The sequence below is a fragment of the Acromyrmex echinatior genome, chromosome 19 (assembly GCF_024713525.1).
Source record: "Acromyrmex echinatior isolate Ae372 chromosome 19, ASM2471352v2, whole genome shotgun sequence".
In the NCBI taxonomy this organism is placed as follows: Eukaryota; Metazoa; Arthropoda; class Insecta; order Hymenoptera; family Formicidae; genus Acromyrmex; species Acromyrmex echinatior.
In genome coordinates, this window is record NC_141870.1 from 4,232,655 (window position 1) to 4,259,464 (window position 26,810).

General features: G+C 38.4%; 1 protein-coding gene and 1 long non-coding RNA gene across 3 annotated transcripts in view; one reads left to right on the plus strand and one right to left on the minus strand.

Annotated features, from left to right (window-relative positions):
- Sema2a (Semaphorin 2a) overlaps window positions 1-26,810 on the plus strand; it is a 276,914-nt gene that overhangs the window by 126,020 nt on the left and 124,084 nt on the right. The gene's annotated exons all lie outside the window — the stretch shown is intronic.
- LOC147906651 (uncharacterized) overlaps window positions 1-26,810 on the minus strand; it is a 332,649-nt gene that overhangs the window by 89,023 nt on the left and 216,816 nt on the right. The window lies entirely within an intron of this gene.

A 26,810-nucleotide genomic window follows, 5' to 3' on the forward strand; every position in this document is an offset into this window, starting at 1 on the left:
ATATACCTAAATAATGATCTCATTATGAATGATCAGTGATATGTCGTAAAACGTAAAAAGTGCGTCGGTCACTGACCGACGATTGTTTTTTTTTTTCAATGACCGTAGGATCGTGTGATTATTGGTGGGGATACCTATGGTCAATGAGCACAAACCAATATTTCCCTAGCAAGATTTGCGTGTACAAAGCCTAGCTCGTACATTTTAGTTACGGTAGGCCAGACTCGGGCGGAAGCGGAAACGGAAGAGCGTAGCGATAGGGGTGCCACGTGGTATCGTGACTTTTCGTTTTCTCATCGAATGTTATCGTCCGATGATAGAAGCGGGTTTTACACAATGTCTCACGCCCACACACGTTTTAGAGGATAATACGCCATGATAGTTGTAATCCGCAGAATAAATTACGCAATGTTTGTCACGGTCAATATTGATACCAGAGGAGATACGTGAAGTACAAAAGTTTCTCCGAAAATGAATCAGTGTATTATTACTGATATCAGTGCTACATTTATAACGGTAATCATCAGTGAATATTTATTGTTTTTCAGTAATAATACACTGATTCACTTTTAGAGGTTATGATTTTTTGCAGATTCAATCTGTAGAAACATTTTTAGAATAACTTCTAAAAATGAATCCAGTGTATTATTACTGAAAAACAGTAAATATTCACTGATGATTACCGTTATAAATGTAGCACTGATGTCAGTAATAATTCATTGATTCACTTTTAGAGAGTATAGTTTCACACGTTATTATGATATTTCAAATGTAAAACAGCTAATAATCAATAATGTAAACATTTATTGAAATTTTATCTGAAAATGGAGTACGTTTCATTTGCACTTTTTACCATCTATTTTTTTTATTTATAACAATGATTGTAACACGTTTCAATCGCGACAACCGATGGGCGATTGCTGTGTGCAACTTTTATATCAGGATATTGATCGTGATTAATTTGCAATCCTCTAAATTAAATATTGTGACTTCCGGGAACGTTTCGTCGTGCCGACCAGCCATTTGCAATACAAATTGTGCGAACGAGTATAAACTCAATCGTTCGCACCTACGTTTAATGAAATACAATTAGCGTATTTGATGCAGGTAGACTTCATAATAGAATAGAAATTAATCACAGGGAACTTTACTCATCTTTTTCAAAATCACGAGTTTTATTAACGACATTAATTTCCTCAAATGATTCGCAAAGTGTAAATTTTAATTATTCTTCGTTATTTCGATTGAATTAATTAAGATATTGATCTTCTTCAGGTAAAAATTGACGAAACCATTGATGGTTTACGGCTCGTTTGTCATATGTGCGAAAAACACTTTCCTCCGCGATATACACGAGGGATTAAATTCCCCGGTGTTTTTCTTGGGGGATGCTGACCCCCTCTTTATCCCATCTCTTTTCTCGCTTCGTGCTAAATCGTTTAAGAGAACGGACGGTACGAGTGGAATGTAAAAACGTAAAAACGTATCCCAGGCAACGAAATGCCCGTTAGCATACATCACCAATATTATCTCGGGAAGTGCCCTGCCACGCGATATTACCGGGGCTTAGAACGCCGAGCTGACTTCATTATGATGTCGGGGGAGGAGGAGAGGGAGAGAGAGAGAGAGAGAGAGAGAGCCGTCGAATGGAATGTGGAATGGTCGGTCGGTTGGTCGGTTGGTTGGTCGGTCGGACGGTTGCCTGCTTGGTTGGCTTGGCTGGCTGGTTCGCTGACTGCCTTGCTAGCTGGTTGGGCTATGGAAGCCGAGTGTTGGAGAGTATCGCCGGTGCGGTGCGTGCCGGTTCTTGCGTGTGTTACGTATAAGCAAGAGACCGCATGCTGGGGAGACATGCTGCTTACGAGCGCATCACGTACAGCAAACACGCTTACGCACACACACACGCACACACACACACACACACTTACGCAAGTAACCTACGCGTTCTGGAGAGTTCTCGAGCATAGCATTTTCTGGGGAAACTTTTTGGAGGATTTGCGGCCGGACTTTGTCGGTCTGTTTTCCTGTCGCGCCAATGGCGGAATTTTCATTACAATGGCGCGGTTATTGTCCCTGTGGTGCATCGCTCTTCCGGTGAGATGTACGCATGTGTATGCGGAATGCCGGTTTCGCGTTCGCGCGAATATTTGGCACGAAGTTTTGGGGCTTCGTGAAACGCGGTGTACCCGCAACTGGTAGCGCTTGGCGACACTTGTTTCGGAGTTATCGTCGGCTAATTTCGTCGTCATGCGTTCCGCGAATGCTGAAGGAAAACTGGCAATTGTGAATTTCTGTGAAACGAATGTGTCTAATCTTACTTTGCACGATAATGTTTAAAGCGTGACGTAAATTCTGGTGTGAAATATGTATGGAAGAAGCACGCAAATGCATTACTGTGAACCTTTATCATTGACGCATAGTCGTTATATGATCGTCTTCAAAACTATGTATTGCGATAAGATGCTCGGATTTCTCAAACACTTCTTGTCATTTGAAACATTGATGACCGTTGAAAGTTAAAGCACGCACTGAAACTTATTTACAAGATTCGTCATCGAGTAACGTGTTGATTGATAACGTCGTGAATATGCTGCACTAAGACTCGATACATGTACACAGCATACACTGTATTGAAGCACAACACATCGCATTGATCTAATCTGTACTTGCGGGCAGGCGTCTACACCACGAAGCGATCATGCATTCTAAGCCCTTCGTATCGGATCTCTGGTAACTAACGGAACGGATATTAATTTCGACGGGCTTCTCAAACCGATCTGCTGATCCAATTTGCACGCATATTTGACATGTAACCCGTCGTACATGTGCGCATATAACGAAGTTGTACGAAATTCCGTACGACTATGTCCTGTTGTATTAAACTATGTCTCTGAAGATACTAAATTTTATCTAAAATAAACGGGTCTATTTTTAACTTCCATGATCAACTGCTTAAACTATCTTTTGAACTTAACGTAATAAATAAAGATTAAAAGAAATTATGTTGAAAAGGACTACGAAATACAATAAATTAATGATATATAATATAACATAAAAGTTACAAGTGAATAGCATTACAAAAACAAATATTTCGACTCTGATCAGGTCATTATCAATGTTTAATATGTAATTAATTAGACATTAACATAATAAAAATTTAATAATAAATCATGATAAAAGAGGCAATTATTATATTAATAGAAAGAGTCCATCAATTTATTATTCTTATTGTAATTTATTAATAATAAAAATTATTAATGTAATAAATAAAGTATACATGACTGCGTCCCGTTATTTACTTTGAATACTGAAAATCTATAGTTCACACGTATACTATGGATTTTCAGTATTCGCAGTGAATGACGGAATGGTCCGTTTTTAATGCAACGATATTTTAATTTTTTTCCAGTTTGCCTTTTTTCTATATTTGCGATCGATTTTTTCGCGGCAGATTACAGATCCCTAATTCGTCAGTAAATACGAGAAGTTCGAGTGGCAATGCTCTCTTTGCTCTATATAGAGATTTGCGAGTGATGTTTGCGGAAGTAGCTGGGCAAAGAGAAAAGGGAAAAGCGAATGGAAACGTGGTCGTTCGGCCGGTCGTGAGTACCGGACGGGCTGTGAAAGTTTTCCTTTGGTCGCTCGAAGGTCCTAAAGATTTTCGAGATTAAAAGCTCTATGAGTCAACTGCGTTGCTACCGGTCATCCGATGCCGCCTTGGTTTGGCTAGTCTCTCTCTCTCTCTCTCTCTCCCTCTCCCTCCCTTCCTTTCTCGTCCACTATCGCTTCCGTTAAAGCTGCGTAATGAGCGACCACAGCTAAGACTCATCCGGCACGCGGTATTCGGAGCCACGCATTCCTGTGGTCGGGGGTCAGCATGAATGCCGAGACATTGCCTTTGGAAAGCCAGCGAAGTTAGACGGAATCAGCCGAGAGCTTTCGTACGCGGTGCGCGGATACACCGCGGTCGAATTATTCCCTTTGAAAAGGCCCGCGTGTCTTGCTTGAGGTACACCGAGTGAAAGAGGAGCGGAGAATAACTCTAGCTTGACTCTTGGAAATTATTCTCCCAAGTTTTCCTTTTGATTTGCTGCATGGAGGAGTGGCTTCTCAGCCGATCGCACGAGCAAGGCGTCGCAAATGCGTTGCAAACGCGTCGCGACGCCGGACGACGCGACGCCGTGGCAAAAAAGTGCCGGGGGATTCGATTAATTCCTACTATGCATTATTCGTACCGTTCTTAGCTGCGCTTCTTCAGTTTTTTTTTATTTTCTTTTTCTTCCTCGCCAGTCGATGCTCTGGAAGTTCTCTCTCTGCTCTGGAAGGTAAAAAGCACGCGAGACGTGGCGTCGAGGATGAGAAACGGTGGATAAAGGCGATGGTAGTGGTGGAGGTCGAGGGCGACGCGTAACGCGAAGACACGACCCAAGTTCGCGCGATCGTTGTGGACGTGCACACAAAAGTGGGAACTTTGTTGCGAAATCCCGAAGCTTGAGTCACGAGCGAAGTGTTAGTGCAAATCTGTGCCCAAACGAGTAAGATAGCCGGCACGATCGATTCACGAGCGCGAGGAATAGTTCGTAACTTCTTCTTCGTCGCTTTCACGTAATCTCATAGCGTTCTTGAACGCATAGCGGCTTGCCGGGTATTACAGGTAGAAAACGAAGAACGATGAGTTTTCGGCCGTTTAACCTAAACCCGCTGCGTGAGTTTTGCTTTAATCGCTACTTTAATCGGATTCGAGGAGCTCGTACAAACTTTAATTCCCGTCCGCGTACAAAGAGTTTTGCAAGTGTGAATTAAATTAAACAGATGTTCTTTCTTTTTTTTTTTTCGCTTTCGCAGTCGGATCCGTGTATGTTTGACAGCTTATACGTATCTCGTCCGAAAGGAGCAGTTTTAGTAGCATTAACTTTAATTTTTTTCCTTTATTTAGAGATAAATCCGCTCACGACGTAAACTCCGGCTAGAACGATGTTCTATGCGACACTTACGAAACACGAAACAAAGAGTATATGCGAACCACGAAGACGGCGAGCGTGTCGAGGGATGTTGGATATTCCAACGACAGGATTACGTGCACTTTGAAAAAGATAAGGGAGAGGGAAGAGACGAAAGAGAGAGAGGGAGAGAGAGAATGGGTAGAATCTTTCCTTCTTTCATCTTCTTTCTTATTCATCCTTTTTCGCTCTTTTATAGCTCTAGAAACACTTTGTACTTGGCGGTGTAAACGTGCGAAAGTATAATATCTGCGCTCGTGAGACAAGACGATTTCATCACTGTGAATATATTTTAACGGATAAAGGGGATAATGAGAATATAATGCTTGAATGTTTTGACGTTGGCCTGCTTGAAATTTTTGTTACATATAATTTTAATTATATACGTAACGAAGGCAGAGAAACAAATTATACAATTATGCGAAAAATTTTGACAATTTTTTTCATGCTTTGCTTGCTTTTTTTTTTCATATACTCCGATCTGAATAATGTAGACAAGATGATAAAAAATTTTGTTATTTCAATTTTACTATCTTTCTTTTTTTAAATTTTTCGAAAGTGATAGAATATTGATAGAACAATAATAATTCAGGAGAATCCATAGATTTTATTGGAAACGATCTGTTTTTTTAAGCAGCCTCTCATACTTTTAATATTAAAATTTCTGCAGCTTTAAACGTATTGATTTATAAAAAATTTGATTATAGCTACCTAAAATAGGTTCAACAAAATGTTTTGGTTATGTTAACGAAAATATTTGGTTGAACCTATTTTAGATAGCTATTACAAAAATTTGGTAGCTATTACCAAACTATTTTTTCTGTGTAATAATAAACAAGTTAAGAATGTTTTTCATAAGCACATTATTCCACAAGATTTTCACAAGGCAGATTAAACCGGAAATGGGAATACTTCCCTCATTATTTATATGATTCGGGAAGGATTACGGTGTCGTACTAGTAATTACGCTCGACGAAGAGTATTATCAGCGTCGGTAATAACTGTCGTAAGTTCGCCGTCATGGGTCGCCGCACATGGAGAATTCTACCGTTTCTGATGAAATTAATATTATTTGCCGAGCGTGAGCGTATTATTTCCGCCTCTCCGAAACGACGCGAAATCTCGTCGGTGCGTAATCTTACGTCTTACGGCTTAGTTTTACAGCTAGGTAAGTCGTTGGCCGTCATGTTATAAACCACACGCGGATATTACATTCTTGCACCTCGAATACCTACTACGAGGCTCTTCGAGAGGCGAATGTTAACGGCTCCTTAAGCTCTTTCACGCTGCTTAATGAGATTCTACATCGAGGCGATTACCTTTGGCCAAGACATCCGTGTACGTTGCGGTATTCTCATCCAGTCGGAACTTTCGCACGCGAAATCAAGTGGATATATACAATCGTTTTTTTGTTGACGTACAGCCTGGCTCTTAATGACAGGTACTTCGGCAAGTAACATTGTAAACGTAAGAAGCGAATACTCTTCGGAAATAAATGCGCGATCTTACGACGGCATAGTGGAGATAGTATTGCCAATTATCATTTCTTTTATTGTCTAACGAATTAGCATATCGTTCTCTAGTTAATGTGTTCTGCTAGACACGTTTCTAAAACATTTTAATATTAGAGATATTAGATATTTAAGAAACAGATCGCTTTCAATAAAATAGATTATTCTGGACTGCCACTTTTTTTCGATATTCTGTTACCGTCGAAGAACATTAGAGAGAACATAAGAAATTAAATTTAAAAAAGAAAAATAGTGTCTTTAAAGTGGCGAAATTTTATTATCTTTGAGTGCTGTCTATTATGTATTATGTATTATATCTGTTTTGTTCAGACATTTCTATTTGTTTATTTTAATAGCTATTTACTCGCAAAAGAAGCATATTGGTTTGCGTTCTATGTTCTATTTGTGAATAAATAGAAATAAAGCTAAATAAACGGATGTTGAAACGTCCTGTGAAATGGATAGTAAAATGGAGTGGAATAACATGAATCTATTACGAAGTTGTTTGCAGTACGAAGCTGTTATACTCTATGACAATTGCGAATTTAAATGGGAGGCAAAGTTATCATATCCCCACTGCGTTTCAATAATCTCAAGTGGGCTTCAATAAGATCTCTGTTGCGCTTCGATGGCAGACGGCTAATTGTCCTGTATCAATAAACGAGGCGCAGATCGTTGATAGGGGGACTCACTGTTATCGGAATACTTTACCGTGCAAACAGAGGGTTAGTCACCTAATCGTCTGGCCCCTCTTCTACCCTCGGAGCACATGCATGTTCCAAATCCCCGATATAAGTCGCACTCCATGAACCCTCGGAACCTTTCCACGTATTCGAAGTTATCTCAACTCCACCCTCTCGACTAGTCGGGAACGATATCTGTTCGTCACAGGAATTTCAGACCGCACGGCTTCAACCGTTCTCGCAGATCAGAGCGCAAGAAGAGAGCAGGTGAAAGGGAGAAAAAGAGAGAAAAAGAGAGATAGAAACAGGAAATTGAATCTCGCTTTATCTCGAACGGTGATATTGAAAAGAAAAAAAAAAGATGACGAGACCTCGCGCCGAGAGCAACCGCGCTCTCCCTTCGTGTTCTCCACCGACCGAATAAATTGTTACGACCGATATCAACACATCCGCGATACAAGAACTACTTCGGCCACCGCCACTTGCTTCTTGTTGCACTTCTTTGATCAACACGTTAGACTACTTTTCTTTCTCTCCTGCAGTTACTTCTCTCTAATCTGCACATTGTGTATCTTGTAATTCTGCGAACGCAGGAAAAATGTTTATTTTCTTTATTCAAAGTTTTTGCATTGTTCTTCCATGATAACACATCAAGCAATCAAGTTTATTTAACGGTATATTAATTTTTTAGAAGATCTTTAAAGATTTATTAAAATTTTTTCTAAAAACTTACAGCTTTTTCTTAAGTAAGATTTGTTATAATTAATTATTTTTTATTATATCCTTGCCTCAAAATATGACACGCTGTTTCATGATTTTTAATTAATTTTTTTAAGAGTATGTATTAATAAGATAAATTTTTAAACATTTCTTTTGAGAAAAGACACACAGGCAGGAAATAAAACGGATGTATAAAGATCGTTTCGATTCTAGCCGCGTATAAATTCTTTTGCGTATAAATTCACGATTACATTCAACTCGGCTCTCGTTCGTGAGCAGCGAGGATTTAATTACACTAACGACCGGCAATAAAAAGCAGCCGACGCGCCGTCGTCGTGGAATTCGCACGCAATTACCGCGATCTCGAGGGTCAGGTACGTACACTTGCAAAGTACTTCGGACTTTTGTAGGCGATAGTTCGTCCGTACGTCCGTCGGCGACGTACGCACAAACCACCGTGAATAATTGCGTGCGTACTTATCTCGCATGCATGCATTTCGTGCACTAAACATATACGTGTATATTATGTACTCTCTTCACTCCTGTATCGAACATCCGGTCGAAAGGACATTAAGCTGCGATTGTGATTCGAGAGAATACGAACAAAGGCAGTAAAAATGGTAATCGCACGACGGCACGTAAATTAGTGGCTTTTAGTCGTACGAGTTTTCATTTGTCGTGATGCAAACGTACCAAGCACATCCCACTCGATAAGATACACTCGTTCTTTTATTATAACATTACATTTTTCTTTTAAAATGGGTGATCTAACTCTGTCTTTTCTCGCTTCACGAAACTTCATAATATCATTTATATTATTTAACGAATATTGACATTGCGCGACTTTGAATTATTTAACAGCCTGAGCTTGCTAATTTATTCAACGTAAAATTAATCGCAGTGACTTTGATCGAAGTCGTTGAAAGTCGGCGCCGTCAGCCGTAAAGTATATCTTGCGAAAAGTGCGAGGAAGGATATCGCGCCCCTCTCTTAGAGCTAGCCGTAATTGGAGCCCGATATATCTTAATTACTTTAAAGTTTATTATTACTTTGAGACGACCAGACGGCATAAAATCGTAAAAGGCGCAGTCTGGCCTTCAAGGCACGAATGTCCGAACAGCGGAGCTAATTACTTTACAGCTGCGTCCGGCTAGCTGTAGGTACGTCCTATTACGACCTCCGACCTCCATGCCAAATGTTTGCGCTGGCCATGCGTTCTGTCTTTGTCAACAGTGACTGTGCATTACGCGAGATTGTAATTTCCAGGCTGATGATGCCTGGGAAATTGCAGAAACTAACATTCTGCCTCCAAAAAGTTTCGTGACAACTCGTTCAGCGACGAATGATAATGATTAGGGTTCTCTAACGGTAGATCTAACGGCGCGAACTTTTACTCTCAGCTCTCGTGCTTCGTGACCGACGTGTTGATCGAAGGCGAGGAAGTTTTGGGAATGTGTGCTCCCGAGGGCGAGGGTGATGAAGCTCGTAGCAACAAAGGGGAATTGGAAACTGGCTTCGCTTGGAAACCGCGCGCTATCGCCGAAGCGAAAGAAAAGTATTATAACCGTTGCTACGGGGGTGATAGTCGACAGGGCCAGTTAATGCTTCGTAATGGTCGGACGAAAAGGCCGGGGATCACCCCTCCTAACGACCTGTACCGGCGTGCGTAACACGACCGCATGGCACCATCAAATCCGATACCGATGTGAATCGTACAGGAACCACATTGTTGCGTGAGACTTGGAAATACCCTCTCCGTAGGCTTACCGTAAAAATTATGTACGATTTTGGAGGCAATCTTTTGAGGGGGATCATATACAAATATATGCAAATTTCCACATATCGAACATGCGTTGAGATACAACGCATGTTCTTATCATTTGTCGCAATGATATTTTTATCTTCTTTATCATAAAGTTATCTTAGTTATACAGTGAATATTATACGAATAATTATACGTTTAAATCACTTGGTTACAAGCATTCTCGTATGATTTAAATAAAAGGGTAATCTCGCAATGTAGTTACCAAATTAATGTCTGTTTGGGACGTAATTGTCATGAAAGAAAGAAACGTATATACGTAATTATTAATAGTAGGACGGTGGAAACGATACGATCGCAATTATTGACATGGCAAATATAGAATCGAGAATATTTTGCGCGCTTAATTAAAACAACACAGCCGAATTGAGGGTGATCCATTTGGATGCAAATTAATTGTTTCGCAATATACGGACAAATTGTTATTAATAAATTATTCTAATTAAAATTCTGATCATTTGCGGATAGTTGAAATATAGCAGAAACGTCTACGGTCTGTGATAATTAAAGTATATAAATCCGCACGTACGCATGAGTTTAAAATTGGTGAAAATTAGCAAGTATAATGAAACTAAATTATATAATACGAAAATTGCAATGTGTCCGCCGCGCGGTTTGTACGATATAATAATATCATCTCAGACATTATAACCGACAACTAACTTCTCTTCTGTTAGTGTTCCAATATATTTTTCTCATTTCTACTTTTCGCTTGTAATTTTCCGGAAATGTTATAAAGATTTTAATTTATCCATGAAACACATAAAAAGAAAGCAGTTTTATTGTGAGAGTTTGCCGGGTGTATATACGTGTTGAAGGCACGTGTGAAAACATCGAGCTTCTTCCTATCTTTCCGACCTGTACTTGCAACGCTGCATTTCTTAATTGTTCTCTAACAAGAGAAGTTGGCACTTGGCACGGTTTGTTGGCCTGTCTCACCTCTTTCCAACACTCTCGACCCACTCCCAAGAAACACCACCACTACCACGCCCCGTTCTTCTTGTTCGTCTTATTCAACCTCGAAGGAGTCTAGCTCGACCATGTTACAAAGTGATTAGTCGAGTAATACTGCCAGGTTCGCTCTCGCTGCGGTATGTCCTTAATGTTGCGCTGGGTTTGCAGCTGCAGCTGCATTTCGCCTTCCCAATCCTCTTCTTCGGAACTTTCGAAGCGCGATCGATCGTTTTGGGATATCTAGTGAAGACCATTTCGGGGTAATTATGGTACTGTGACACACTGCAACACAATATAATTTTAGGAAAATAGTTACGGACATTTAGAACTGGGATTTTATGAATTCAGATATTTAAAAATATTAAGAATATTTAAGAATAATAAGGATATAGACATAAATTGGTTTTTAATTGGTTCTTCGAACTCTATCACTTTTTTTTGGTCATTAGGGAAATCGAAATTGATCATGAAAAATCGGGAAAAGTCAGGGGAAAATGTAAAAAAGTTTGGAATTTTGAGATTTGCTCACAATTCCTTTAAACCGCTTCTATTCCATATAATGTAATTGTTTATAATTTTTTTAAATATTATATCTGACGTTTATAGTCAAATACGTTCAAATAAGTTCAAAACTCGCGCACTTTAAATGATTTCAATAAAATAATTAAAATTTATATTTTATTCATCATTTTTGGTCGCTCTTTTTCGTCATAATTGCATTCTTTTTTTTTCAATACTAATTTATTTTTGTTGGCTTAAATTTACATCTAAAATTTGATTATGCTACTAACTTTCTTTTGCATTTTTAATAATGTAGGCTAACTTTCCTACAATACTTGATTCTAAATGTTAAAATTTAAATATTTTATATTGGTCATGAAAAATTTTTAATTTTTATCTGAAAAATCTAGAAAAGTGAATTTTAAAATTTATTTTCTGTAGCATGAAAGGAGACTATAAAATTATATAAAATGTTCAGCGGGTTTAGAATTTAATCACACACATGTTTTAATTTTCATTCTCTGAATTATATTATGTTAATTATTTTACACCATTATCAATGACGTGACTGCTCAAATCAAGCTTTAATCTTCTTCAAAGAAAAAGGAAACATTCCAAGTATTGATTTTCCTATCTTTTCTTAAAGATTTTATTATAATATTTTTTATTTTTACGGAAGTGGGTTAGTAGTCATTGCCAAACCTTCTCGGAGAGTATAAATAAAGCTACATATATTTGTCTTTTTATAAATAGGTATATGGATTATGAGACCTATATTTTAACACCGATTCCGAACGACAAATTAAATTATCAAGGGATATTCTTGTGGCATTCTCGGTAGTTTGTCATTGCCTTCCGAGAGATGACGACAGAATAAAAATCCGATTTTTCTGGCCGGATTTGTACCCGAATCTTTTGGCACAGAAAATAGACAACAATTTTCTGAGCCATACTTTTAATCGTTAAACTGTTATCATAAATATAAATTATATATCGTGATCAACGTCTTATGTATCTTTGTTTGCTATGATGTCGAGTTTATAAGTAGCTTTATTTAGTTAACGGAGTAAACAAAAGCATTAAGAATATCCGATATAATACCGACGATGTACTATACCCTCCATCATTCGAAAGTCTATCAAAGACGTTCTCTACTCTGCTCTGCTCGAAAATTATACACGCGTGCACGAATCCTTTTTGGCGCCTATCCGTTTACGTTCTCCCGCACGCGGACAGCGGAGCTTTCGCGGTCGCAACCAACATGATTCTCGTTTCATCGATGGGAGAGTACACGACCTGGCCTTCTCCAACGCGCTTGATTATCCCACCTCCGGAACGAAGGATGCTCGTGGGAATGATTTCGACCCCGTGCAGCCGACGCTGCCGGCGACGATGCTAAAGCGGTTATTTCGATCGGCCGCCCTTATAAATTCGCGGGTGGTTGTTCCGGCGAGCGTGAAACAAGCTCAAGTACTAAGACGATACATGCCGTCCTGTCGTGCCGGAAACAGCGGTGTGGGGACACGTGTTGATTACCACGAAGAAGAATATAGATGGTAAAATTATGATAAACCGCACGCTGATAATAATAATTATTTATGACGTGCTGAATAAGTTCGTAATGCAGCGTTTTCGGAAAAAGCGAACTCTCGTAGTATGAAACTCGAATTATCGAAATTTTGCGTTGCAAATACGCAACGGTATCTCGTTAAACGTTGCGTTTGCAATTGGTAATCTTGACGTGAAAATCATGACGGGAATTACATGGCATTTCTACAGAATCGTGACATTGAAACTGCGTCATTAGCGAAATCGCACGTCGGAGACACAAAAGGTGTACAGTGCTGGCTGCGTCTGAATTAAACTCTCGTTGACCGTAAGGACTATGCGGTAACGAATAGAGAGAGAGACATTGTTAAATGTAGAAGGGGAAATTGTAAATGCCATTACAAATAAGTTTCCCCAACGATACACGTCTACTTTCGTATCTACTTGGCTTCGTTCTCATTCTGGCGTCGCGCGTGCGAGCATTTCCTTACGTGTTACGCGACGGTTAAACAACGAGCGGATAATTAGCAGACTGCTGCCGGCCGTTCCTCGCGATGGAAATAAATTTTGACCGTAAGCAGCCGTGTGAAGTCAGCATTTAATTGTAAGCCGAGGTACCTAAGAAACGTCGCTTTGTTGTTCCGGCTACTCTCCTTCGCGTGTGCTCGTCGTCCGAACTCTCGCACGACACCACGCTCCGAGAATACAAATCCGCGCATCGTGCCGAGAAAACGCCGGCAGCCTCTGCGAGTTTAGCTGGTGCAAGCTTTGGTAAATCTTCGGAAAAGGCACGTACGCGCTCAAAGCTCGGAACGATAATAGGATACTGCGTCTCTCTCGCGTGCGTGCATTAACATCTGCTCAGACGGAGCAGTCGTTGACTCATATCGCGTTATTTAAAACTCACAAATTATTTTAACAGAAAGAAAAGTAGTAATGTGTGGACCTTTCCTGCTAATGTGAACCCTTTAAATTCTATTATAATTAACATCTCTTGTAAAAAGGTTTTAACTTGTTTTGAGAGAGAGAGAGAGGGGGGGGAGGGAGGACAGGAGAGAGGTATCGAAATTGTGAAACAATTGCTGCCACAACTGGTGCGACCTTTTTGTTGACAATTTATGTTTATTACGAAGTAATACATCAAAGTTTTTTCGTATTTATATTTCAATGTCAAGTTTAATGGTTTAAAGTTCATAAGTAATGAATTTATACGCTTTAATTATTAAAGTACTGTTCTTCTATTTTGAGAAGATAAGTAAACTTGATTACACTTTTGCTGGGAAATTAACTAAATGTAATTTTAATCAATGTTTCTATATTAAGATCCCCTAACAAATGAATAATGTGGACCCCGAAATTTTTAATGAAAGTTATTGTAGGGCATTATGTTTTATTAAAAAATACTATTTTAAAATAATTTTAAAAAGATCCTAAGGGTATTTGCCAAGGGCGAAGAAGTGCTCATAGTAAACATTCATAAGAACAAGTTTAACACAAAAGTATTGCTACAAGAACGTATATTTATGAAAAGAAACTTCTAAATCTGATCATATCAGTAAATTCAGAATTTGTTATTTAAGCTATTTGAACTTTATAGTAAGTCTAAATAGCCCTGAAGAAACTAAATTCTGTAAAAAATAGAAAGGAGGATCCATTTTACCACATATTCAGATTGTCACATTATAATGTCTTTTTTCATTTAAACAATTTTTTCCATTTTACGAACTGTTTTAATCATTTCAAGAGTATGTCTTATATTAAATTAGATTAATAAATTATCAATTGCGGTATTGATTTGAACGTAACTATAAAAAAATAAAAAATTGTACAAAAAACAAAATGGCGCAACTTACATTATCATTTTTCCATCTAATTTGTTATAATAGTAATAGTGTATATAGAAGAGGATTCTTACAAACCTAAGAGAATAGTATATCGTTTAATATTATATTATTCGAAGAGAATGAATATAGCCTTGAAATAGGGAATAGTAAAAATAGCAAATGATAAATTGGAATAATCGGAAAATTTCGTTCCTCTTGCTGGCAAATTACTTTATTCTGCGCGCTGTTTACTGGTAATCATACGGCTATTTTGCCTGGAGACTCTTAGCGGGAAAAAAAAGTTTCCTCTCATACCATTTCCCGTTCCCATCGTTCGTACTGTCGCCCCCGTTGATCCGTCGGGTAAATAGCAGTTTTAATTAAATTTCAAATTATTTCCCGAAACCCCCATCTCGTCGCACTGAAGAGAATGGTCCTCTCTCGTTGGACGCGCTTCCGTTCCAAGATTATTTTTTTATCCATTCACGTAGAAAACTATAAATGAATTATAACATATTCTAATACTATAAGAATGCAATTTTACAGTATCATGTTAATATCAGTACCAGTAAATGTTATTTAAATATTTATAAAACCGACTACTTAGTTATGATATAAATCGAAGAATTTTAAGACAAGAATATCTTTTAAATCTTGCGATTAAATAATAGATCTAGTATATATTAGCATTAAAGATTATCGTCGAATAACATAAAAAAGTATATAATTGTGGTAACCTGGAAGCGCTGAAATTATTTTATTGGTATTAAACTTTCGAATAGTCTTTCTGACCCTTGGGCGTGAACGTGAAACGAGCGGGTGCTCGTTAAACTTTCGCCTTATTGCCAGGGAATATCTAACTTTCTTTGAACGTCGATGATTATCGAACTCTACTGAAAGTGAATATCGAGTTATTCGATTATTTTAACGATTGCCTTCGATTCTCTCTTTTCCGATACTTCGAAACTACTCCTCGTCTTAATCGATCTCGCCATGATGTAATTTTATCCATTCTCGATAAACTAGTAGCGGTTTATCTTAATTTCGCTATTAAAATTAATTCACTGAGTTTAGTTTAAATATCTCGGTGGGATGTTTTATAGTCTTCGTGGAAGATGCAATGAAACTACGCGAATTAAATGCCTCAAGTGCCTTGAACATTGTATAAATAAATTATGTAATAAATGGTTCCGTTGATGCTGGTAATTCGGTCCGATTCACGGATCTGGTTTTAACTGCACGTGCTAGCTACTCGGAACAATATGGTGAGATAGTTGAAAAGTGATCGAGAAAAATAGCAAAGCTTTTATTAAAAAAGTATTTTAAATACTTTTAATAAATTGACGTATTTCAAACATTTTAAAGCTATTTTATTGCCTTAAATTTGACACCAGAACTTTAATCAGAGGCATTAAACTATTATATAAATGAAAACACTGTGTAGTTCTATTTGAGTATTGTTAGCAGAATATAAAAGTTAATGAAATAATTTTTTATTTTAAATCTTATTCATTTCATTACTTCAACCACTGTGAATTTTATACTATAAATGTTCATTTACGTTTTGTATAAGCTCATTTAATAAAGCTAGGAGTTGCCAAGTTATGTACAAAGCGCTGAGGAGGCTCGTGAATATTAGCGAAAATGCAAATTTCTTATCAAGAAAGGGTAAAGTATTTCTCACCAAAGTTGCGATACTCAAGTATCGCAAATTCAAACATAAGTCGATATTGCACGAATGTCTGAAAGCATACTAGTGAAACGTATGAATTTGGTAGTTACATCCGGAATGCTAACGGCGATGTAGCACAGCCAGCCAGCCAGCGAGCGAGTGGAACGACCCGTAGACTTCTCGGCATGACGAACGATCTCGCACTCTGTTTCGGGCCGTTCTACCGACCGGTGAATTACACACGATCCCAGGGCGAACATTTTGCCGGCACATAAACTCGCTATCTCGTCTTGGCGCTCTATAGTTACGTCGTCCGCGTAGAGACGCGCAGTTGTACGGAGCCGCGTCGTACGAAGTGCGAAATCGTCGACGTGCGCCGCGACGTCGGATTTACGAGCGTACGAGAAGAGGGATCTCTGCAAAAAGTAACGGGATAAATGGTGCCGTTGATGCTGGTAATTCAGTACGATTCGCGAATCCGGTAGACGCAACGTCTGCACGTGCCGGCTGCTCGACGGCAAGATGGATTAAAAGTGATCAAGAGAAGTAGCAACGCTTTTATTAAAAATGGCTCTTTAAATGCTTTTAAAATTAATTCGCGATAATGTTTGTAATTCTTATAAAATGTTACGTGATGAAAAGGAGAAATATATAATGGAAAATAAATTATTTTTGGAAAGATAAGTAAAGTATCTAACATTTTAATTCCGAACTAGCTTAATTTTATATGTACCTTATATAAAATTTTATATCTCATTATTGAGATATTATATTGTATCAGGACAATTATAATAAAATATAGGGGAGAGTAGTAAATAATCGGACCTATTTGCAGTTTTTGCTCTCTACAAGGCGTAAATAAAGTCCGATCATACGAGCAAAGATGCCGTTGGAAAGATCATTTAATTCATTTTTATTTCCATTTGACGTATCTCTCATCTGTGTTGAACTATAATGGAAAATGTAAAAATGGTTTTTCGGGTCCAATTTGGAATTATTGCTTCCAAATCGGATCATACCCTGATCCAAATCAGACCCTCCTATTTTTATGGACTTTTAGATAGAAATTTATAAGATTTTATTCAGAAAAAAATTATTGACAGTTTATATTATTAGAATTGAAATTAATAAAAAATTTAATTAATATGAGTCTGATGACTTGTAATATTTTATTGATCTAGTGTTCCTTAGACCAGATTTGGTCGGTCCATCACCAGTACTACAATCAGGTTGTGGCGAGTCTTCTTTCTTCGATGAATTAGCTGACTTACTTAGTTTTTTAGTGTGTTTCTTAATCTCGTTTGCGTTTTTTTTTTAATTGATGCATTTGTTTCGTTGCTTCCTCTATAGCAGTAGTTTCAATCGCAGCATCATCAGTTAAAATAGTTGCTTTTCCCGGTTTTCGTCCCCTGGTATTTTTATGTGAAGGCGCTTTTGGAAGTAGACAAATGGATTGCAGTGTTTTGTCCAAATTTACTTTTATCTCGCTATGTTCGATTGGCCGATCAGTTGCTGAACTGGGCAGGAAGTCAATTTCTTCGAAAACGTCAGGATCCAATGGACAAATGCCTGTTGCTATATACTATACTGTTGTTCCGATTTGGACACAGATCCTTTCGAACTTTTAGAATAAATTTTACAATAAACTGTAAAAGCGATCACAAAACGCTTGATATTTTTCAATTTTCTATATTCTTTAATTATCTTAAATCAATTACCTTTCAAATTTTTAACGTCTTTTAAATAATGATTTACAAAGATTTTCTTTTTAAAAAAAATTTTTTTGTACGATAGCTAAAAATACATATTTGCGTCTATTCTATGAACGTTATGACAGAGAACTGTCAAATTGCTGTCACATGTTCGATGTCTTTACATTATAAATAACACACAAATCTGTTTAACCATATTTGTTTAAATTTAAAAAGTCCTATTTGGAACACGGTTCGATTTAGAACATTCTCCTCTTTTTTTTATACATTCTATTTAAATATTAAATAACAGAATATAATAAATTCATAGGGTTCGATATGCTGCATTTTTTTTTAAATTCATTTTACAAGTAAATTCTTTATAAAAGATACCGTAGTATAACGTGTTTGATTTAGTTTTGCAGCAACGATTTTCAACAATAATTAAAAATAATTTGAAGTAAATATTTTAAGAGAGAAATTTCTACGTTTATTTATGTATACTTAAAATTGCAGCGAATTGAAAGCTAAAGCGTAAAGAAAGCTAAGTTATATCGTCTCGTTTATATTACCGAAAGTTTTCACATTTAGAATATGATGAATAAGATGCAAAAATGCGAATTAATTAGGCATGCGAGTAACGTGAATAAATCCCTCGACATTAATGTCGCGCTGACGACGATATTATTTTTACGGACGAGCCGTGAAAACAGGCCCGATAGCCCGCATTAATTAAAAATAACAACGGGACTCTGGCCGAATGTGGAAAATGTATGTATAGAAATTTGCCGCTCTGCGACAGTAGCAATTAAAATGTTTTTTGGAGCCGCGTCGCCGCGAGGTTCAGCCGGATACTGAACGCGTAACACGCGTCGAGCATTCGGCCGTACGTGCGTGACGTCGAGGGCCGGTGTTTTGTGCGTCGTCGACTCTTTAAAAACCGACATTAAAATTCCATTAAATAGACGTACTTAACACCGCCATCGCAAAGGGAATAGAGGAGAGATATTCGTGCGCGTCACACCGTGCACCTCTATGTCTCGTAAAAGTTTTTTCCCTCTCTCTCTCTCTCTCTCTCTCTCTCTCTCTCTCTTTTATTTTTCGTTCTTTTTTCTCTGCTTGTAAAAAAAAGAATGTAGAAATTTTCCGCTCTCATCATCCGTTGCGGCGCGTCATCTCCTTCAAAAGTGGTATTTTTCGCCTCTTTTAGAAACCGTTTAATGCCACCATACTTCCTCTCTTTGCTTTAGTTCACAGCGAAGTGAAATAAAAAATAAAGCGAGAGAATAATGAATAAAACTATTACAAAATTGATACGTAGAATCGTTTCAAGTGATCATTAGAAACGAAATAATAAATCTCAAAATTAGCAATTTTACTCGTTTTGCGATATGAAATGTTTATCAATCATCTGTTTTATTTTTTTATATTAAATCTAAACGTGGCGCATGTTCCATCTGGTTCTAAGTCTAACGCCATATGCTGCCGCTATACAGCAGAAAAGCGTGTGCTGCTGTTGGCCAAGGGAAGAACAGAATAGATAGTTTCCATCTCCAGAAATAACCGGACGCAAAGGTAGCACCGGAGGCTTTTTAATGACTCATCCGGTCTGCGTTTTGGTGACGATCTATAAACTGACGAATCTTATGAGTTGAAACCTTTGATATTGAAACATCAATTATTTCATACAAGATATTTGTACAAATATACGAGGATGTAAATAGGGGCCGATTTTTGCTCAAAAGGAAATAATAAAAGAAATAGTTTTTTTTTGTAATGACGTTTCAAGATTTTTAATTTGGACACATCTTTATTATTGTAAATTTATTAGGTGTTGGAATTAATTCGTAGCGTTTTACAAGAGATGGGAAGTACTTTCATTAATGTATTTTTTAATGCTCATGTGAAATAAATAACATTCTTTCATTAAAAACGCTACGAATTAATTCCAACACCTAATACTAAGCTCATTTTAATAACATATAGATATTGCATCAATTGTTGAAGATGATTAAATATGGTCGAAATGTCTAGATTTTTATTAATAACCATTGTATGTTTTACACATGAAAAACTTGTGTTGGTTCTTATAGGCTTTTCTTTTCACTTATTTGATTGTATATCATTCGAATCTTTATACTCCTCGTATTTTTTTTTGTAAATTTTAATCTGGATAAAATTATTAAAAAGTTGTGGCGTTTAGAAAACATTTCGAAAATTAAACAAGAATATTGCTATTTGAATAAATACACCATGTTTGTGCGCAATTTTTGAAGTGCTTCCCAAACGCTTCCCGAACTTTTAAATAATTTCGTCGTATCGTAGGAGATTAAAATCTATAAAATTATTTCTTTTAATTATATCTTATTTCTGAGCAGCAATCCACCTTTCTTAATATGCTCCTTTAAAAAATTTTATTGAATATTTTAACCGTAGAAAAATTATATAGTTCGAAAAAAACGGCATTTTGTTAAATCCTATCGCAAGCGAAGGATCCCCTTTGGGGACGTTTATCACTCCAGCGCGTCGTGTGTCGCGGTATGTATATTTACCACCTAATATTGTAATGCACATCGTACAAGTGCACAATCTTCTCTACGGACAAGATAAACTGCTGGTTTCCCAGAGCCTGTCCGGCTCTGAATTATGGATTTCTGGTACGAGTGCTGTACTTTGCCTTTACGGAACAGCCGGGTACGAAGCCACTGACCGCGGTTGAGAAAATTCGATATTCGATGTAGAGGATGTAGGTTAGACGTTACAGCGCGGACGCCGAGGGAAAATATTGGAGTGCGCATATATGTATGTGAGAGAGACTCCAAAATTGACGGACAAACTTTACGCCTAATTTACGATGGACACAACTCGTAAATCTCCGAATGTAACATAGTGGGATTAGTGCTGATTTCGTTCCATTAGACTACTACCAATCTGCTGCTCACTTCGTTTTCGTCGTGCTCGCACGGCAAAGTAATCTCGTCGAAATGCACGGCGGATGTCACATCAGAATGTTGACACGATATTTGCAACATATTTCGCCCCGAGCGAAGAAACGGTAACAGCCGACGTTTATTATATTTTCGTCGCCCACGTTAAATGTGGGTCAATCGAAAGCTGTCAGTGGCCGTGATAGATTTCGCACCAAGTTCCTTATCGAGCTTTCTTATCGCTCCTAGGAGACAGCACGACGAACAGAGTGACGCGAATGGATCGCGGTGTGATTAGCTGGACTCCGCTGAAGCGATCCGTGAAACTTCGGCCGCCTCTCGTGGGACTGTACTTGCGAATCGGACTGCATTTCGAATCTCTTCGACCGGGGGGTCCTATTCGTAGATCGTCGATCGTTCACCAACTTTCGTTTCACTGCGAAACAACTGTTCTCTTGAATTTAGCGCACGCGACCGCGCACGTGAAGCATAGGATTTTTATGTGGCAAGTTCGGCCGCGAGCGGAAACACGTTCTCTTTTCCCCATCCGCCTATTATTTATAGCCCGATGAGGAAATCGGTCTCCTAACGCTTCACTCGTTCCTTACGCGTCATTTGCGACTGCTCGTAAATTCCATTAATCGCACTCGTAGGTGCGATATCTCCGGTACAATCGGCACCAGGCGAAAGAAGAAACTGCATTGGAAGTTACGTGAGATGCACGAAGATATCGGCGCGATATTACACACCGCTTCACGGAATTCACGAAGAGAGAGAGAGAGAGAGAGAGAGAGAGAGAGAGAGAATAGCAATGTGTAGATATCAAATAAATCGCGCAGCGATTTATTTGATCCAATTGTGACCGAAAGGGAAATAGGAAGGAATTACTAGTCATTTCAATTGATTTGACCAAATCTACCTCTAGCGGTTATGAAAATCCGATTATGAAACATTCACCAGTAATTGGTAGAAACTCATACGCGCAAATAGTATAATGTTATTTCGTTCGAATGCTGGAATTTCATGTAAAGATCTACACGTTGGAATAACGAACGTGAAATTCTCCAAGTCTAATTATTAATTATGATGGAACAATAACGAATTATTTTATTTATTCATTTCATTACATTTTATATCGCCGGATTGTATTACCGCATATTCTCAAAAAGCCTGAAATAACAATCAATATCCATAATGGTAGAAGTGTACAATAATAGCTGTTAAATATGCTATTGTCCCGTGTTTCTTACAATCGTACCATTGTTCTTTGATTGCGGCGTTCGTTTCGCGCGCAACCTACGCCTTTTCTTAATAACGCTGCGCGTGATTCACGGCTTTAAATCGGCGATCATCTCGCAACCAGTATCTGCAAGCCTTTTGCACAACGTAAGGCCGCCATATATCGAGACACAGCGGCTGGCATACATATTCATGAGGCTAGATAGAGTCGAAACGGGCGGAGAGGATCGGCCTAATGAAGTTGTTGTCTTCTTGGAAAACAGGGCGAGCCGCGGTGGCTTTGGGCTCCCTTTCTCCTTCGTATATCATCTCTCTTCTCGCTCCTCTTTGTTGCACTCGCGTTCACCGTGCCTCTTCTTGAATCTCTCGACCAAGCCTCGTTCACCTTCGCCCGCAACCTCGTCAACTTCATCAACCGCGCTGCGGTCTCTCGTGCAACTCGTTGTCGTCGACCATCCGCGCCTCGGACCGTTCTAAATTGTTTGATGTCTTATTTGCTTAGTCCTTCGGCGAGCCACCGTCATCGCGATGGGATACGTCACGTGGGTTTATTTGCATTCACCGACTATTCAAAGAGGCCGACGACTGCAATATATCATTAACCACCCGTCGCCAAGCGGATGTTGCACGCTACCTGCTTCAGCATTCAGATAGATTCTTGCGGTTTAGATAAAATTTCAGAGACTGTTCGAACAGAGAATCGTGATTGTTTCTTCATTAGTATACAAACTTGACAGATGAAGATAGGATTTTTTTATTATAGGACAGATAAAATATATCGTCAACACTATGAAGTGTGAGAAAAGATTGAAGGGGTGAGATTAAATTTAGAATCTTGTACACTACTAACCAAGTTTATTGTATGTCTCTTGCAAAAGATTCTTTTATTTGTTCGTAGTTCTTGTGTATGCACTATCTAGGTGTTAGTCCAAGTTTCCGTCAAAACTTTTCCACGAAGTTCCGTGAAACAGTCCACTTTTGCCAGGCAAGAGGCTGGAAAAGTCCGTGAAAACCGGACAAGTCGCAAGGAGAACAAACGTCGCGTATCTGTAGGACAGTTATTGTTCGCACGTATTGACGTCTGTCACGGATGTACGATCAATTTCCGGTACGAAAGGATGGACGCTGTCCATCCCTCTTGCATCCCTCACATTCGTAAAATACGTGCGCGACGTCACTGCGCTATCTACGTCATACAAGGCCCTTCTTATGTGGTGAGTGGCGACTGGCCCACTTCAGCTTGCTGTATAATAGCATGACTATCAACCAGCACGCAGACGCTGATATTCGACCATTATTGGACAGTAAACCGAAACCGTTTAACACGATATTTATGGAGGAGTCTCACGCGTCGCCGGAACCGTAGCTGGAGCGAGCCGATAGTACTTGCGCAGATATGTATATGCGCCGATGTCTCACGGGCCATCTAGCAATATCGAATGTTGATTTGCTACGGTTCTCGCCGAGATACGTGTGCTGGTTTAGTAAGTCTCTCAGTATTTCAGGATAAAACAATCTCAAATTTCGTCGTGGAAGTTAACGAGAATTTTCAGGCCCGCATTCTCCGAGTTACTATTCCGTAACTTTATTAATGAAACAACGACGAAACTTTCTTCTAATTGTTTTTTCTTGGTGTTGATTCAATTTACAGTTTCAGTTGATAGAGTTTACAGTTTTCTTATAAAATTTAATTTGTTTATAAATCATTAAATTATACACGTCGATAATAAACGAACATTATGTAACGTTTAGTGAAGTTGGCTTGACGAATTATTTATATCTCTAATACACAAATTTTTTTGAAAATTAGGACGTGTTTCCATTTTACGGTTCTGCGCAGAAATATTTTATTTTGTTTAAGCAGCACTTAATTACGCTCGAAATATTGTAATAAAAGCAGCCTGACATCGATTAATTTTTTTTCTCGGTATCGACACATTTTCGATAATATTTCCTAAAATAAGCGACTTCTTCGTGGTTATTAATCATTTTTTATATCGCACGAGTTGTCGACACCAGCGACTAAAATTGGCCGAAACCTTCTGGTGCTAAATGTGCGCGCGTTAAAAAGCAACGCTCGTCGTTGTTGTACCTTGTGAAACTTTTTTCCTTCAGATGATGTTGGATGCTTGAGTTTCCTTCGTTAGTATAGCACTGTGTTTTCTTTGTGCTCAAGGAAGTTCATTAGCGACAACGTGACTAACTTTGGTCCCTTGCGGTCAGAGTGTCGCCATTCTCTTAATGCCGACAACCATTTTAGTCGCAAGCCGTCTAGGCATGTAGGCGTCGTACTCATCGTCGAGAAAGGAAATAACTTAGAAAAATCTGATACCATCAATTATGTCACAAATACTGAAATGATTCGCAGACTTCAGTTATAATTGTTCTCGGAATATTCAAGCAATTGTAATGCATACGTATGATTCTATATGCACTTCTGTATACTATATTTGCAGTCCGCGTCGCTGACCTACTTTTAAGATGTCCGGTTAAGTTGACTTTATAGAAAACAGAAGAAGAGTGGGTGTTTGGGAAACGTGGGAGGACCTCCACGTTTTGATTATGTCGTGTTGTTTACGTAAGGGTGACGCGTCGGGAGCGTTAAATATAGAACGTTCACGGCTAAACAAACGATTAACTCATAGCTTAACCAGAGCTTATATTCGAGTTCTAACTAAGGTTTATGTTTATGCGCATGGGCCTACTAACTATTCTCTACTGGTGTCGAAACTGTGACATGGATTGTAGGTTGTAACTCATAAGTGACGCGTATCGATCTTGCATCGCAGTTCTGGTAAATTCTCTCAGAGAATTAGGAGTAAAATGTGTTAAGTTAGACCCACACGAAAGCAAGTAGCTCATTAACTCCATTGTACAACTATATTTTTTAAGCCTAGAACTCTTTCGATTCGAGAGTCGATAAAAATTGTTCTCAATTAAACGTATTCATCAGAGATTCATGCACATAAAGACTTACAGCTATTAGGTGCAATATTGGTGCACACTGAGTGCAATTGAATGCAAATCAATTGACACATTTTCATTATTAATAAGTAATTTAATCTTTTTAATTACTTCTTTACTTTTTAATTAATTCTTTGTTATCATGACAGCCTCATAATCTTAAAAGGATTAAATTAATTAACACTGAGAATATGTAAACCAATCTGCACTCAATTGCACCAGTGTTGCACTACACTTTTCTCAGTGGAAAACACTATTAAACTTTACAGCTACTTTAAACGCGTAAATTTCACCGTTTAATACGAGCTCTGTGATTTGCATATTTACAGTTTTTGAAATATTGCGAAAAATCGCCAAGAATGTAATTGTTTTCTTATCTCAGTTTATTAACTTTTAATCCTTCAGTACAGTATCGCTACGGTATGAGCATAATAAATTCTATTTGCCCGCCAGCATTCTAAATTAATATCCCATCGTGGAAAACTCGATGGTGGATTAGTGGCTGCCTCCGGATGCAAAACTCGGTCGCAAGTTTCGTCCACCTCATTTATTTATGATCAGTATAATCCGGCGTTGTGCGCGCCTTAATATTCCGCCCTCGTTTCCTCGACCGCGCTTTCAGAACCATCGTGAACCATCGTGAATGCGGAAGCACCGATAGTTCACACAAGACGACGTACGATAGATAGAGACCGCCAGACAGCACCTCCGTTCGCAATTATTCGACCCGTACATAGTCGTAATTCTTGCGAATTCATAGCCGTCGGTGCATTGTGCGTTTCACAGCGGAATGAAAATGGATTTGCTGAGTTTGATGAAGTGAATTAGCCGTACCGTTATAACATCGCGGAGATATCCTGTTTATGCGCAGGGTGTTTGTTAATTGGCGGCGCAAGCGGAAAATGGACGGATCCCTCTCCTCTTCTCTCTGTTATGGGATAAGTTGATGTACAAGAACAGCTTTTTCTCTCGACAACCGCTACGTTTATTTAATTATTCGTTGTCAAAGTTTGCTGAACTACCAGCTGCTTTTCCATTGTTTACGAATACAAGTAACAAAGCGTATACATGTTCTTTACTTTGAAAGTAATTATGTCTGGTTGTGTGTGTGTGTGTGTGTGCGCGTGCGTGCGTATTAAATTTCGACTGCAATCATTAACGAAAATGAAAAGCTATTCCCAAAATTATTATATATAATTGAGGAAAAATGTAAAATGACTATATTTAACGATGCGAGGATAATAATGATAACTCTCGCTACCTAGCTATTTCTGTTTAGAATATCGGTATAATTAGGTGTATCATAACATCGTTAGTTGCTCTTGCTTCAAAACTCAAACTAGCAGGCAAAATAATATGATACTCTTTGTTGTGCGCAGGATGTACAGAAACTATCCAAGTAATCTAAGCGAGACGAAAGTTCCGTTTTGGTAAGCAAATGATTCTAGCAAAACTGAACGGCATGCTAGTTAAATAAATAATTATGGTGTAAAGGTCTCAAATTAGAAAAGGAACTTAAAATGCTTAAACGTAAGTTATATCTAGATAGCGTCGTGATTAAACTTGTGTCGGGTCACGGCGTTCGGTCGTCTGAAGAGAAAGAAATTAAAGTGAGTTCGTACTGTCGAAAGCAGATGCAGACCTGTCTCTTTTTACGGAATCAACTAATGCTTCGTCGACGAGTAAGCGAACGGGAAAAAAAATCTTCCGATACGACTGCTATTCCGATCGTTTGACCTAATACATCTTCCCTGA